The sequence below is a fragment of the Phaseolus vulgaris genome, chromosome 6 (assembly GCF_000499845.2).
Source record: "Phaseolus vulgaris cultivar G19833 chromosome 6, P. vulgaris v2.0, whole genome shotgun sequence".
In the NCBI taxonomy this organism is placed as follows: domain Eukaryota; kingdom Viridiplantae; phylum Streptophyta; class Magnoliopsida; order Fabales; family Fabaceae; genus Phaseolus; species Phaseolus vulgaris.
Genome location: NC_023754.2, coordinates 177985 through 184711, shown reverse-complemented (window position 1 = coordinate 184711; position 6727 = coordinate 177985).

Below are 6727 nucleotides of genomic sequence, written 5' to 3'. Positions count from 1 at the left end.
TGTATCACTTTCAGTTTAGCTTTCTTCTACACTTTTCTTTTATCACTTTCAGTTTAGCTTTAATTTCATTCATGAGCTAGCTTCCTTCCTTTTATCTTTAAATTTAACTTAGTTTTATAATTCAAGCTTCTCATCAAAACCATGTGAAATCTTGTGGCCTACCAATTTATTTCACCTACCTCCCACAATAGACACCAAATATTTTGACTTAATTAATTTTCAGAATCTCTAAGTTGAGCTCTTTAGGATTGATGATGTTCTTCCAATTAGATGAAATGTCAATGTTATTAAGGTATACACACAACTATGAAACGAGGTTCACTGTAACATGTATCCCAAAGCAAAGCCTTCCAACCCCACTAGTAGAACATCAAAACTACTTATATTGTGTGAGGAACACTTCTTATATTGTGTATAAACTATATCTCAAGAAATTCTTATATTGAAATGTTATTGACATGCAAAACATAACAGTCAAGTTAGTATAAGTGTTTAAAAACATGTATAAAATGAGTTAGATTTCAAATGTTTTTCCTCATCTAAGTACTTATTTATATAGACTTTTGTTTCCTTATGTTGTTTATTATTATTTGTTATCTTTTAGGGTTTAGTATATCAAGCTGTTGATGAACATAGATTATGAGTCAAGTTGTTAAACCTTATCTTACCTGAACAAGTAATTAACTTGTTATTTTGTATAATAATATAATAATTAATTTTTTATCAAATTAAGATAGACATAAAAGTGTAAATCAATAAATACAAAAATTTCATGTTATCCACTTTCACAAAAACAATATAGAAATAAAAAACATATAATAAGTTCTTATTGTTTTTAATTTATTGTGCATTGAAGCTAGTTTCATGCTTATAATCTGGAGAAGGAACGTGTTTCCTTTATGTGGACTTGCTTGAAATGAGAAGTCCGGTTGCAAAGTTTTATTATTATTTTTTTTATATTTTCACGAGTGTCTCACTTCATGAAGAGGGCAACTTATAATTTTTTTTTTGTTTTCTTTATTGGTGTGTTTGACATTAAAACAAGTTGCTCATACTCTTAAAACTAATCTAAAATCTATCGAATTAAGAAACATTATAATAAAATGATTAACTAGAATTTAATTTTAAAAATAAAAAATAATTAATTATTTATTAATTAAATTAAATACTGTTTTAGAAATTAAAAAAAATATTAATATATAAATTAATTTACATTATTAATTAATAGTTGCTAAATTAGTATTTAATAGTTATTAAGTTGTAGCTACTTTATAATTTAAATAATTAATAACTAAAATTTTAGTAAAAGTTATTTATCGCTAATAAATTATAGAAGTTAATTTACATATTAATAATTTTTTAAAAAATAATATCTAATTTATTCAATATTACAACTAATTATTTTAGTTTCTAAAATTTTATTTTTATTTAATAAATAAATTATTGTTTGATTTTTAAGAAAAGTGTAAAATTTATTAAACGTGTTCATTTTTTTGAAGAAAAAGAAAATACAATGTACAGATATTATTCTGGTCGATAGAATCTAGGGTTTCCAACTAATGAATTATGAGGAGATATAATTGTTTATCTTGGGTTAGTTTGAATATCAAAATCTATTTTTCTATTTTTAACTTATAAGACTGACTCCGGTGAGAGAAAAATATATAAGATATGAAAATTATTTTTTTGGAAGAACAAAAACTCAAAGTTGTCATGTCAAATCCAAATAAATTAATTGTATTTTAAAACTTTTGTGATGTGGCGATATCGATATTTTAACTTTATATTTTCGTTTGATGTCTTTTTGAAAAGGTTTCTTGTGAATCTATTATATTTGTTTATGTGTTGTCTAGGTAATGATAAAAACCAATATAAAAGTCTATCTCTGGTTTTTTCTTCCTTTCTAACTCCATCTTCTCCTTACCTTTTGTTTATCTTTCAGTCAAATAATTATTTTAAGATAACTCATTTTGTATCATCAATTCGAGTTTGATTGAAGAACTTTTTAAAATATTTCAAAGATCTTTGAAAATAGTTTAAAGATTTTAAAATTTTTAATTGATCCAATTCCTCTCAATGACACACCACCTTCTTTGTAAAACATTTTGAACATGTTCTTAACTCTTTTTTTTATTCTTTTTTCTCATCAATATTTCATTACATTGTTAATAATTCGTTAAAATATGTTGTCTAACAATAATATATAATAAATTGAACATTTTAATATTTAATAAATATTTAAATTATACACACATATATAATTTCAAAAATAATCAAAAAAATGATTTACTATTAAAATAATTTATTATTTAAAAAATTATGTATTTATGCATGTTTTTTAATATTTTTAATTTTGTTCCTGCTGGTTGACTCGAGGGCCTTCGTACGTCTCATGATACTCCCATGCCCGATTCTTTATGCCTTTGTTCGTGTCTTTCTTTCGATCAAACACCTGAAATCACAAAGCAAAGGGCGTTCTAGAGGTCGTTTGCACTCCGACGCTCAAGTCAGTGTAGGGCTAGGAAACACCAAAACTGTTAAGTGTAAAGTTCTGTGTCGACTCTGTGTGTAGCGGCGCAAATGAATAGCATATCTTACTAAGTTTGTTACTTCCCTTTATATAGCCTAGGGTTTTCACTGTTTCCTTTACCCAAAATAGGCTTCCTGAGAGGGTGGGCCCCAACGCCACTGTTACCCACTCTTAGGATAACCTAGTGCGTGGGGTCCCCAGATGAAGAACAGATAAGAGAGGCTTTTACCAATGGAGGAAGAGGTCATTCACCCACACATTTGAAGTTCTTCCTTCTAGTCTTCTCAAATATTAAAAGAAGAATTAAAATAAAGAGAGGACCAAGCCAAAAAGAAGACTCAAGAATAGACTTCAATTAATATCTCTCTTTATAGTTTCTTTTGTATAAATTTGTAAATAATATAGAATGTTTAAATACATAGTTTTTAGGAAGGTGCTTAGAGGGAAACATTAGATACCTCTTTTGTAAAGCATCTTTAGGCTTTAGTTTAGAATTTTCTAGAAGGTGACTCTTCATGAGTCACTATAGGCGTTAGCTTATGAGTCTTTTGGTTAGCTTGTGGTACAAGCTTTGTAAGCCATGACCGGCCCTTGCTCCTATAAAAGGAGGGCTTGGGTCCTTCATAATTCAGAATTGGAATTTGTAGTATCAAAACTCTCCCAAATTGGTGATTGAGTGTAGTGAGAACTTGTCTTCTCCTCTTCCTAGTCTCATCTTGAGTGTCTTGGTTCTCTCAAGTGGCGGCTTTGCACACTTATCTTGGAGCATTCACACTTCAAGTGGCGTGTTCATTAACCAAGAACTACAACCACATAAGTCTTCTTTCTTCTCCATCTTCTCATTCCATTTCCGTGCCTATTTGAATTCCTAAAACATGTCTTAGGTTCCTTTCTTGCTTTCTCTTCGGTGTTCTTGCTTATTTTCATGTTTCAATCGGTTCTTCTTCTTTCTTCCTTGTTATTGTTCGGTGCATTTCACTTGTGAAGCTTTTCAATCGGTTCTTTTCATTTCTTAAGCATTTTAATCGGTTCTTTTGCTTTCCTTCATCTTTTAATCGGTTCAATTAACAAGAAATGGAACTTCCATGTGAGTTTTGATGTTTGGCGCAAGTTTTGGTGAGTTCTTGAAACATAGAACATTGATCCATTTCTATAAAAGTGCCTATTCAATCTCCAACTCAAGTTGATTCCATAAAATGTCAAAGAATCATTTATATCTTGCTATTGGAATCATATCATCCCCTAACTAGAGTGCAACCTCTGATAGGATGACCACCTGTGATGGCATTTTCATGAAGTTCTTCTTGAATCAATGTAGAGTATGGGGCGGAAGCAATGAATGAGAGTGAGCAAGATCCTCCTAAGAGTGGTGTTGATCTTGTAGGTGCATGATAAGTGTGGGTATTGAGTGGTTCGGCCAGCTCAAGGGAAAAAATGAAGGAATTGAAGTTTAGAGCCTAGGATTCTAGGGAGAAGCAAAGTTGAGCACAAATTGGCAGCATAACTTTACTCACAATAAACTTGCAAAATACATGAGATAGCCTCCCTATTTATAGGCTATTTGGACGTAAGACCTAAGCTAATACATAATGAAATGTAAACCAAATGAAATGCAAAGCCTAGGCCATGTGCCATGACCGGTCACACCTAGCAAAGTTCTAGAATGTTTCCTTCAAATGTGCTTTCTACACTACCCTATCTACTAAGTACCCCTATTGGGCCTTGATGCAACATATACAAGGCTTTCTCTCTTCCATCCGTGGCTTCATCCACTTGTGGTTGTACATGCTTAGCCATTGATCTTGTGAGAGGACCTAGACGGTCTAGTTCCACATCTAGACGCTCCATGGGTAGCTTCCCTTCTTCACGGCCTAGACGCTCATTCCTTGGAGCTAGACGCTCTCCTTGGTCTAGACGCTCTTCATGGTTTGGGCTTTGGCTCCCATGGCTAGATGTGCTTGGCCCTCCTCCATCATCCCTCCCCCTTGGAAAGGATTTGTCCTCAAATCCAGCTCGTCATCGTCATTGGTACCTACAAATGGAGAAAGATCAATTACATTAAAAGTGTCATGTACTCCATATTCAAGAGGTAGGTCCAATTTATATGCATTGTTGTTGACTCGCTTGAGAACTTGGAAAGGTCCATCTCCTCGGGGACTTAGTTTGGACTTCCTTTGAGTTGGAAATCTATCTTTGCGAAGGTGAAGCCAAACTAAGTCTCCCTCCTCAAAAATTATTTCTCTCTTCCCTTTATTGTTGTATTTTGTGTACTTCTCATTTTGTTGTTGTATTTGGAGTTTAATCTTCTCATGCATTTTGTTTACAAAATCAGCTTTGATTACGCCTTCCTTATGCACAAAATCTTGTGGATTAGGAAGGGGTATCAAATCCATGGGTGTGAGAGGATTAAAGCCATATACTACTTCAAAAGGAGAAGCATTAGTAGTCTTGTGAACCACTCTATTGTAAGCAAATTCAATATGGGGAAGGTACTCATCCCAAGATTTGTGGCTGCCCTTCATGATAGCCCTAAGCATAGTTCCAAGAGATCTATTGACTACTTCGGTTTGTCCATCCGTTTGAGGATGACAAGAAGTTGAAAATTGTAGTCTTGTTCCAAGTTTACCCCAAAGAGTTTTCCAAAAGTGGCTGATAAACTTGGGATCTCTATCGGACACTATACTTCTAGGGAGACCATGGAGTCTCACCACTTCTCTAAAGAAGAGTTTAGAAATATTTTGAGCATCATCTACTTTGTGGCATGGAATAAAATGGGACATTTTGCTAAAACGGTCCACTACCACAAAGATAGAGTCATGGCCTCTTGCAGTCCTAGGAAGTCCTAAAATGAAATCCATGCTAATGTCTTCCCAAGGAGCATTTGCAATCGGCAAAGGGGTGTAGAGTCCATGCGGCATTGTTCTAGACTTTGCTTTTAAACATGAGATGCATCTAGAACAATGTCGTTGGACATCTTTCCTCATGTGTGGCCAACAAAATTTTGCTTTTAAAAGATCTAGAGTTTTATCAACTCCAAAGTGGCCCATGAGTCCCCCCTCATGTGATTCTTTGACAAGGAGTTTCCTATGTGTTCCTTGGGGAATGCAAAGTTTTCCCTCTTTAAAAAGATATCCCTCGGACACATAGTAACCTCCATGCGCTCTATGTAGACATTGGGCATAGATGGATGAGAGTTCTTGATCATCTTGGTAAAGCTCTCTTATGTGGTCAAATCCAAGAATTTGGGCACCCAATTTTGAAAGGAGTGTATGCCGTCTTGAAAGAGCATCGGCCACTATATTGGTGCTTCCTTTCTTGTATTTGATTACATAAGGAAATTGTTCAAGAAATTCCATCCATTTAGCATGTCTCTTGTTGAGCTTGTGTTGGCCCTTTAAATATTTTAAAGACTCGTGATCACTATGGATGACAAATTCTTTGGACACAAGGTAGTGTTCCCAAGTCTTTAGGGCTCGCACAAGAGCATAGAGCTCTTTGTCATAGGTGGGGTAGTTGAGGGTGGCACCATGGAGTTTTTCACTAAAATAAGCAATGGGGTGTCCACCTTGCAACAAAACCGCACCTATGCCTACCCCCGATGCATCACACTCTATCTCAAAAGTTTTGGAAAAATTTGGAAGAGATAGGATGGGTGCATTGGTGAGTTGAGCTTTTAGCCTTTGAAAGGCTTGCTCATGCTTTTCATTCCAACAAAATGCAACATCTTTTTTAACAAGTTCATTCAAAGGAGATGCTAGGCTAGAAAAATTAGGCACAAACCTTCTATAGAAGCTAGCTAACCCATGAAAACTTCGTACATCACTTACATTTTGTGGAGTTGGCCACTCTCGGATGACTTTGATTTTCTCGGGATCTACATGCACCCCCTTATTGTTTACTATGAAGCCTAAGAAGACTACACTATCTACACAAAAGGTACACTTATCCCTATTTGCAAAAAGACTATTTTTCCTAAGAACTAGAAGAACTTCCCTAAGGTGACTTAGATGGTCTTCTAGGGTTTTACTATATACTAAAATATCATCAAAGTAAACTACTACATATTTACCTATACAATCCCTCAAGGTGTGATTCATAAGCCTCATGAATGTACTTGGGGCATTAGTAAGCCCAAAGGGCATCACCAACCACTCGTATAATCCAAATTTGGTCTTAAAAGTGGTTTTCCACTCATCA